This window comes from Sorex araneus, chromosome 6 (genome assembly GCF_027595985.1).
Source record: "Sorex araneus isolate mSorAra2 chromosome 6, mSorAra2.pri, whole genome shotgun sequence".
Lineage (NCBI taxonomy): Eukaryota > Metazoa > Chordata > Mammalia > Eulipotyphla > Soricidae > Sorex > Sorex araneus.
In genome coordinates this window covers 120666223-120676967 of record NC_073307.1, presented here as the reverse complement: position 1 = coordinate 120676967, position 10745 = coordinate 120666223, and the positions used below count along the sequence as shown (strand labels likewise).

General features: G+C 38.4%; 1 pseudogene; it reads left to right on the top strand.

Moving 5' to 3' along the window:
• Positions 1–8728: 8728 nt before the first annotated feature.
• LOC129405944 (mas-related G-protein coupled receptor member X3-like) lies at positions 8729–9407 on the top strand (annotated as a pseudogene).
• Positions 9408–10745: the final 1338 nt, after the last annotated feature.

Here is a 10745-nt window from a genome sequence, read left to right as displayed (position 1 = left end):
TCTTCAATGTACCTTATGGTTTGTGGTCTGATGGTGAGGTCTTTAATCCATTTTGATCTGACTTTTGTGCATGGTGTCAGGTCGAGGTCTAAGCCCATTCATTTGCATGTGGTTGTCCAGTTGTGCCAGCACCATTTGTTAAAGAGGCTTTCCTTGCTCCACTTCACATCTCTTGCTCCCTTATCAAAGATTAGGTGGTCATACATTTGGGGTTGTGTGTAGGGATATTCCACCCTGTTCCATTGGTCTGCAGCTCTGCCTTTTTTCCAGTACCATGCTGTTTTAATTTAAACCGCTTTGTAGTAAAGTTTGAGGTTGGGGAGGGTAATGCCTCCCATCATCTTTTTCCCAAGAATTCTTTTAGCAATCCGTGGGCGTTTGTTGTTCCATATGAATTTCAGGATTGCTTGATCCATTTCTTTGCAGAATGTCATGGGTATCCTTATAGGGATCCGGTTGAATCTGTATAATGCTTTTGGGAGTATTGCTATTTTGACAATATTGATTCTCCCTAACCATGAGCAGGAGATATGTTTCCATTTCCTCATGTCCTCTTTTATTTTATGGAATAGCGTCTTGCAGCCTCTCTTGACTCATTCTTCCCAGGGTGCTGCATTGAAGGCTCTTTCAGGGTAAGGGGCATGAGACCATCATTGTTACTGTATTTGGCATATCGAATTCGCCTCAGAGAGCTTGGCAGGTCGTACCGTGCAGACAGGATTCTCTCGGTACCTTGCCAAGTTCTCTGAGAGGGAGAACTAGGCTATAAGAGGTTGTGTGGTCGTGCGCTTCCTTCTGGGAGCTTTGTTTTATAGTCTCTGTTTTTATAGTCTCTTGACTGTTGATGGGATTTTACAGTGCCTGGGGCAGTTGATGGGTGTGGCTGCCAAGCTACTGGAAAATTTTTCATCTTGCACTGCTAAATCTGGTAGCCAGTTTACTCTCTCCTTAAAACTGGCTTCTTAAAACTCCTTAAAACTGTAATCAAAGTAGGAGAGAATAAAGTGAAAATCATCTGCCGCACAGGCAGAGGGGGAGTAGGAGGGGGGGAATGCTAGGGTTCTTGGTGGTGGAACATATGCACTGGTGAAAAGATGAAGTCTTTGATCATTGTATGACTGAGACTTGATCCTGAAAGCCCTGTAATTGTTCTCATGGTGACTCAATTTTAAAAATAAAGAAATAAAATTTTAAAACTAAATTAATTAATTAATTAATTAAAAATTAAATACATAAATAAATAAAGTTTGTAGTCAGGATTTCTCCCACTTTTGAGGAACCTTAGGTATTTTCCTTGTTTTTCTGGCCGACTTCACTAAACATAAGTTTCTTTTTGTTCTCTTTTTTAAATTTTTGTAAAGTTGTTCACAGTAATGGATTACATTCAATATTTCGACACAGCAGTCCCACCACCATTACACCTTCCCACAATCATTATTTTGAATTTTCCCGCCATCACTCAAACCTGCCGAAAAGGCAGATTATAGTTAATTTATTTTGTATTGCTTGTTATGAATAGAATAAGATGTGGCATGGTTGCAAGAGTGGCTGTGTGCTCCTGGAATTCTAAAATTTTAGATAACTAGGGTCTGGAGAAATCTCTGCAGATATCTTTTATATGTCTCTGGATATTGGCCATCTAGGAGCTTCAATAGCAGCTAGAGGCAGTTCCTGGGTGTCACCTCCAGGGTCCCATAGGGACAGGGAGATAAGAAGGAACAGCCCATCCCCTATCCCTTGAGGCCTTGAGTTTACAGTCACTGATCCTGTGTACCTGGGTTTCTCATTGGATTCTGGAAGTTGGCAGCTGCCCAGGTTTTTTAGGGAGCAGGTTGAGGGACGATGTCTGCCACTGTCTGAGGAACCCTGGTGAAGTCAGCCTGCTTAAAGTCCGGAGGCATCTCTGCAATGAGCTGCTCAGTCTGAGATTCTTTTGTGTGCCTAAACATGAGTTTCTTCTCTGGTACATAGTATACAATGGAATACTATGCTGCTGTTAGAAAAGATGAAGTCATGAACTTTGCATATAAGTGAATCAACATGGAAAGTATCATGCTAAGTGAAATGAGTCAGAAAGAGAGGGACAGACATAGAAAGATTGCACTCATCTGTGGAATATAAAATAACAGAGTAGGAGACTAATACCCAAGAATAGTAGTATGGAATACCAGGAGGTTGACTCCATAGCTTGGAACTTGGCCTCACATGCTGGGGGAAAGTCATACCAAATGGAGAAGGGAACATCAAGTAAATTGTGATTGGAGATCTTGCGTGGTAAGGGAAGTGGGCTCTGAAAGTGGCCTAGTGTCCAAACATGATGGCCACTCAATACCACTACTGCAGACCACAACACCCAAAAGGAGAGAGAGAGAGAGAACAAATTGGAATGCCCTGCCACAGAAGCAGGGTGGGGTTGGGGGGATGGGACTGGGGGGGGGAGGGATACTAGGTTCATTGGTGGTGGAGAATGGACACTGGTGGAGGGATGGGCTCCCAAACACTGCATGAGGGAAAAACAAGCACGAAATGTTTGAATCTGTAACTGTACCCTCACTGTGACTCATTAATTAAAAAATAAAAATAAATAAATAAACGTGAGTTTCTTTAGTTCCACTCTATGCACAATAAGTTGCATAATTTTTGTTACTTGTGGCTGAATAAAGTTTCTTCATGTATATATACATCATAGCGAGTACCATATATATAACATATATACTATATGTAGTATATAGTAGAGTGCAATGTATATATAATATATGGTGAAATAATATGTGTATATATAATATATGATGTATTTACCACATTTTCATTATCCTCACTTCTGTTGTTCGATATCTGGATTTTTTCTATATTTCAAAGGACTATTACACTATAGATAACGATACAGGGCTAAATTTAAATCCACCAACACTGTACAATAATTCCCTTTATATCACACATTTATGAAGCCTTGATGTTTCTTATCTTCATGACACATACTATCTTCTCAAGAGTGAGGTAAAGTAACGTTATTATATTATGTATTTATTGATGATGATCACGGAATTGAACTGAGCTCCTGAATACACAGGTCATCTCCTCTACCTCTGCTGAGCCACAATAAGCCCTCCTTTTGACTTTTATTTACACTTCCGAATAAAAGCGAAGAACAGTTTATTGTCTATTATGCCTACTAATAATGGGTAGGTACTCTTTAAAGAAGTCTATTCAGCTCTTTTATTTTGGGATTGGACTGGATATCTTTTAGATATTGAGTTTTATAAGATTTTTTTATATTGTGGTTAGCAACTCCTTATGTGCAAGATTCATACACTCTAACAAAGAAGAGTATTAACTCAGAAACCATTCCAAATCAATATATTATATTTATTATACAGCTACAGAAGATCTGGTTGTCATATACATTGCAATTGATTCAGTGTAATGGACACTTTGACTTTTGGTGACATTACTATAAATTATTCTATATGTGTAAACTTTGTATTATAAATTTGGCACATGCACAAACACCACTGTAAGTCAATTAGTACATAAGAAAGTAAGGGAGGAAAATGTATGTCATTTATATGTCATCATACAAATTTTAAATGACTCTACTTGCCGAGTCCATCAAATTTTACTTCTGTCGGGGGCTGGAGCGATAGCACATCGGGTAGGGCGTTTGCCTTGCACTCGGCCGACCCGGGTTCGGCTCCCAGCATCCCATATGGTCCCCTGAGCAGCACCAGGAGTAATTCCTGAGTACAAAGCCAGGAGTAACCCCTGTGCATCACCAGGTCTGACCCAAAAAGAAAAAAATTTACTTCTGTCAAAAATGTAAGATGATTTCTCAATCCACACTATCACCACAGCTGACAAAGAAATGTTTTGCATTTTTATTCTTCAGAATAAAGAGTACAATTATGAGTAATTTAAATTAACATTTAAGTCATTGTGAACAGTGACTTTACACTGTTCTAATGGTCCATAATTGGTTTATTTTGCATATTTTCTATTTTTCTTGAAAGTATTAGCACATTATTAACAACTAAATTTAAATAAAAATCTGAAACACTAAATATTCTGCCATATCCTAAAATCTTATATGTGAATAAAAATGTTTCTCTGGTTCAAACTGACAAATAGAAAGAAATATAAATGTTATTCAAATAAATTATCATAACAAAAGAATTTAGATGTGGAGATGAAGCAAACTGCTTCCACTAGACACGAGATCAGTAGATTTGGTATAAGTTGATATACTTCTGTAGCCAGTTGTAAGGAAAATAGAAACTATGTATTTACAGCCATAAAAACACAAAATTTAAATGAGCCAGGTAGAGTTTGAGTCTCAGACAAGGAATGTGAATTAAAAATCTTCACAGACTCAACTCACATTACTCTGTGTGCTTACACAGATACAGAGCTGTCAGTGAAAGAATCCACAAGAACCACTAACAGGAAAGTGTACTCATTTGAGAAATACAGGCTGAGATAGAGGTTATAGCTAATGTTAGAACTAATGACCCATCCCTAGAGTGGTCACAACACCAAAGACATTGTGCTCTTATTTGACAGCAAGTCTCTGAACAGAAACTCACAGAATAACATGGTAATTTTGATAAGCTTTCTTCTCACCAACTTCCACTTCTCCTGAGGGATCTTTTGTGGGGCATAGGAGGGTTCAAAATAAAGGTGAATCTCTACAGACTCTTCCTGACCACAGGAGTCAGCTTGCCACCAGAAGGAAGAATGCAAAGCAGGGAAGTTTATCAAACTTATTTCCAAAGCCACTGCTGTGTTTTTTGACTCAAGACACATCCATGAACCTCAAACTGGGAGCCATGTGAGTGCACCAAGAATAGACAGAAAGGCAGTGAGATAGTCCAACAGGTAGGATTTTGTCTTGGTCACTGACTACCTATGTCACTACAAACTCAAAGCCTGGCAAGGAGAAAGTATTTCAAATGACTGTCCTATGATTTTTTTCACGTCTCATTTTTCTGGATGCACTAGAGTCAAGGGAAATGAGGATCCATCTGTGAGTCACAGAAATATTTCCTCCCGGATGCATAATAAACAGAGAATTTTCTTCCTCTGTGTTAATAAGGCTATAACAATAAGTAGTCAAGGTGAATAATGTTACATGAGGAAATTATAGTAATGATCATTATTACAAACCAAAACAAATATGAGAAAGGTTTGTGTGTCTAAGGTTTTTTCTTGATACATAAAAGACAAGCACTTATCACAACTGACGTATATGTTCAGTGTCATAAGTGAATAGGAAATGTGCCCTGAAGAATGGAAATAAATTTGCAATTTCCCTCTTCTCATTCAGGCCACCAAGAGTGCAAAACCCAAGGAGATTTGATGGCTTATTTATCATCTCTAGGAAAATAAGTCCTCCTCATTGGTGGTGAAAATGTGCACTGGTGGAGGAATGGGTGTCTGATCATTGTGTGACTGAAATCAAACATGAAAGCTTTGTAACTGTACCTCATGGTGATTCAATAAAAAAGGAAAAGAAAATAAGCACTCCTTTCACTGTGGGAGTTGCTCAGGGGAGGATTCCTCCTACTGTTTGAGTCTTCTGCTTGGTAGAACAATAGTTGTCTTTTCCTAGTAGCAAGCGTCTTGTGCCTTCGAGCATTGCTCTTGGGGACTTCAAAAAAGATCTAATTAATTGCTCACTATTCGGATTGATATTATTGTAAGTGAAGTTAGGAGAAAGACATGTATAGAATAATCTGTCTCATATAAAGAAAGGGTCATGGAATAACAAATGCTCGAGACTAACAGAAGCTGAAAAATGGACTTCAGTAGAAAACCTTTGATGCTGAAGAGATAAAGGAGGGAAAAATGGAGAGATTGTGACACTAAAACAATGATGGAGAGCAGTGAGACCGCAGCGCATTTGTGGTGCTGGAATGTTTTATATATCAAACCTGACAGTACCATTATTATCAAAGAAGAACATTTTTTTAATTTATTTTAAATTGTACCCACTTTTTCAGTATTTTTAACAAAATATCTTTAACATTTGAAATTGTATAATCTAGGCTATACATAAAATCCGAAGTCAATAAAATCCGAAGTCAATTTCTTCTAGGATCTGTAGAAGTGTTATAGGCATCTTTCTCTCCCTTCTCTTTAAGGAGGTGCCGTTCCATTCTACAAATGGATCTGTAGAGTTGGGAAAGAAAAAGCAACTGACTCAGACCTGGATATTCAGAAGAGCACTACAATAACCGTATGCATGCAACCTACCACTTAAACACTTTGGGCTTCCATTTTCTTTTTTTTATATGGAAATGATAGTATTTACTTAACATTTTCATTAATTTTGCATAAGGTTTGAATGGTTTCAATTACTTAGATATGAAGTTCAAGGGTTAATTTTATGCCTTTACAAAGGCAACTCACCCACCACACCTACGTGCTGGATTTCAGTGTCGTCTCATTACCAAAAAGTAAATCAATCCAGCCCTCCTGTCAGCCTCTCAGAGTCACCAGTTTTGTTCTGTTAACTCAATTTCTTTCTAAAGAAGACCCAGAGAGAGGTTTTATCTTGAATAGCACTAAACCAGCAGCTCTTCTTCACCTTGATTTGTGAGCTATTCCCAAGTTAAAGTTCAAATGAGCATTTGGGCTTAAATCACGAGTAATTCAGGTAAAAGGCACCTTACCAATAACCAATCTCCATGGGGCCCAGTGATAATACAGCATGCCTATCCCATACTAAAATATTAAAATTTCATTGAGTTTTCATTTATCATGATAAACAATATCTTTTATTATTAATGAGCTGGAGCGATAGCACAGCAGTTGGGCTTTCGCCTTTCACGTGGTCAACTCGTGTTCGATTCCTCCGCCCCTCTCGGAGAGCCTGGCAAGCTACCCAGAGTATGGAGCCCACACGGCAGAGCCTGGCAAGCTACTGGTGTGTATTGGATATGCCAAAAACAATAACAATAAGTCTCTCAATGAAAGACGTTTCTGGTGCCCGCTTGAACAAATCGATGAGCAACGGGATGACAGTGACAGTGACAGTTAATTATTAACAGGTGCCTACTATAGTCTTTTATCTTTTAAGCTCACAGAGGATAGAAAAAGTCATTGTGCATGTTTAATGGATATTCTTGAACACAAAAACTTTCCAACTAAGGATAAGTAAAGATACTTCCTTTTATGCATGTTTATTCTGGTGACAGTTCCAGTTTTGCAGTTTTTTGCATGTCATTTCATTTTCCCTCATTTTTAAACTTTCCCCTACTTCATTTATTTTTTTCTTTTTATTTATTTTTTGAACATTTCAAAGCTGTTCATGATGGATTTCAGTCATACAGTATTCCAACATTCATCCCTCCCCCAGTGTCAATTTCCCAGCACCAGTGTCCCCAGGTTCTCTCCCATCACCCCCTACCCTCCATCCCATTCCTGACTCTTTGAAAGGCACTTTTCTTCTCTCTCTTTCTCCGTTTTGGCATTTTGGTTTGCAATATTGATGCTGAAATATTATCAAGAATATACCTTACCTACTTTTAACCCTCAGATCATGTCCAGCATGATGATTTCCAGCTATTACTGTCCTAGCCATATCATCTTTATCTTATGCACCCTCACCCCACACACATTTGTAGTAAGTTCCAAGCATCTGTCACTCATTTGTTACCTATTTTGTAACGATCCATCGTGACCCTAACAAATGTCAGCCATTGGATAAATAATGAACATGCATAAGAGTTCGCTGTTTTCAGAGAGCTGATATAACTGACAATGCACTTCAGGGTTATATTCCTTCAAATGCTGGTGTCCTCTTTTCTGTAAGTGGGTCATTCTCAGTCACTGAGATGTCACATAGTTTGTGCCTTTGAAGAACAGAAGGCCCAGAGCAGAAGAAGGCTGGGCTCAGAGTCCCGCTGCTGTCCTTACATCCTGCCTGGAAAAATCTTCTCCAGACTCTGTGCAGTGGGACATAACCTAGGAAACTAGTGGGAGAATAAGGACCTTGGAACATTTCATGTTTGTGAAAGTTGTGATTCAATAGAGAAATCTCAGGCTTTAACCAGAAAGATCAGGCAGAATTCGAATATAGGATGTCAAAGTTGTGCGGTCTGCTTAAATTGTGTAAGTTGCTTCTCTCTGCTCTCAGATACCTGTATGACCAGGAGAATCTGATTATACTGAAAATTCTTCCTATTTGTATTTCCAGGAACACCAACAGAGAGTACCTGAGCATGGATGTAACTGCCACACCTTGGGTGACTGAAAGCATATGGAAGAATACAAGTAACTTGGTGGACTTTCTAAGACCATTTTACATGACTTTCCTGATCTTAGACATTTTGAAATTCATCATTTCCCTGGTGGGGCTGGCAGGAAATGCTCTGGTGCTCTGGCTCCTGGCTTTCCGCATGCAGAGGAATGCTTTCTCCGTCTACATCCTCAACTTGGCAGGAGCTGATTTTGTCTGTCTATCGACTCAGATATTATTATCCACATTGAGTTTTGTCAGAGATATCAATTTGTACCACTTCATTTATAAATTCTTTTATATAATGTTTGTCTTTCTTTTTTTTGGCTTTTTGGGTCACACCTGGCGATGCACAGGGCTTACTCCTGGCTCTGCACTCAGGAATTACTCCTGGCGGTGCTCAGGGGACCATATGGGATGCTGGGAATTGAACCCGGGTCAGCCGCCTGCAAGGCAAATGCCCTACCCGCTGTGCTATTGCTCCAGCCCCTAATGTTTGTCTTTCCATATGTTGTAGGCCTGAGCATCCTCACTGCCATTAGCATTGAGCGATGCCTGTCTGTCGTAAAGCCCATCTGGTATCGATGCCACCACCAAAAGCACATGTCATCTGTCATGTGTGCCTGGCTCCGGGCCCTGCACCTGCTTCTGACGATCCTTAAAATTGAGTTCTGTGTGGCTTATTATTGTTTAGATATCATGGTAGATATTTGTATAGGATAATTGATTTCAGCATTGTTATGTGGTTGATTTTCTCCTTTGTGCTTCTGTTCAGGTCCAGCCTGGTGCTGCTGACCAGATTGCTGTGTGACTTCCAGAAGAAGAAGCTGACCAGGCAGTATGTGACCATCATGCTCACAGTGCTGGTCTTCCTCCTCTGTGGTCTGCCTTGGGGAATCTACTGTTTACTCTTAAACTGTACACAAACTATTTATATTAAATACTTCTCCAGACTAACTCAAGTGACAGAGGTATTAACCTGTGTCAACAGCTGTGCCAATCCCATCACTTACTTCTTTGTTGGTTCTTATAGGCAGCAGCAAAAACAGCAAAGAAGGAGCCTCAAAGTAATTCTGCAGAGAGCATTGCAGGATGTTCCTGAGGAGAATGATACTCAAGACAGCCTCCTCAGGAGACCCTGGATATGTCAGGAAATTCTTACGTGTCCTAACACAATCACAACGTAGATATAACTTTCAGATATTTTGTCTTTGCTTCTCAGATATCTGGCACTTCAACTTTTTAAAGCTGAATGTTATTTCATTTTATAACTACTCATCATTTATTTTCATTTATTTTCATGGTTCTGTATCCAATAGGTAAAAAGTCTATTTTTGTGTTATGTTCACACAGAATAAATTTGTTATTAACATAGTCTTTGAGTGTTTTCAAGACATGTTTGTGTTTCTCAAAGATAAATAATCAGAAGGGAAAATTGAACAATAAGAAATAAATTGCATATGGAATTCTAGTAGTAATTTCCAGTACTTTTGCTCAAGGGTTAGTTCTATATCATTTTGTTACATCTGCCGTGTGGTACCAGTGATCTGAAGTTACTATTTCTCCATGAATTACTCTCTTGCACCAAAAACCATTTCTTATAAATTAAATATTCAAATCAACAGAAACAAAAATAAATAAAATGGGACCTCATCAAACTCAAACATTTCTGCACAGCTAAGGAAACATGGGTTAAAACTAATAGACACTAAATGAACAGGAAAAAATATGTGCATTCAATAACATCAGACAAAGGTTTCCTATCAGAGATATGTAAAGCACAAAAATTAGCAATAGAAAACAATGCAAAGGCCCTATCAAAATATGAAGAGAAAATGAAGAGGCACTTCTCTGAAGGAGATAGACAGAAGACCAATAGACTTGAAAAAAACACTTATCATCCTTTATTATCAGGCAAATACAACTGAAGGTGACAATGAGCTATCATCTGGGACCAGTCAGACTAGAACAAATCAAAAAAAATTGGAAACTGTGTATGTTAGCGGGGATTTGTTGAAAAATGAACACTCATCCATGGCTGGTTCAACTACTTCAGCCTTTAAGGTTTCTCAGAGAAGTAAAGATAGAGTTACCATGGGACAGAAGTTATAGTACAGTAGAATGTAAAGCCAACTTAGATGTCCAAGAACAGATGAAAGAAAATGAAAGTATGATATGTTATAAATGCAACTTATACACTGCAACTGCAAGTAGTAAAGATCATGTATTTGCTGCACTTGGATAGAACTGGAGAATATCCTGTAACTGAAATCAGCTTACTGTTATTATGGATTGCAATTTATTCAGTGTGTTGGACACGTTGACTTTTGGTGATAATTCTATAAATATTTCTACACGTGTAAACTTTGTATTATGTATCGGGCACATGCACAAACATCTCTGTAAATAAAAAACTACATCAAAAAAGGAGGAAAATATGACATTGATATATCATTGTAAATATTTTCAATGGCCCTACTTGTCAATTCTGTCAAATTTTACTTCCATC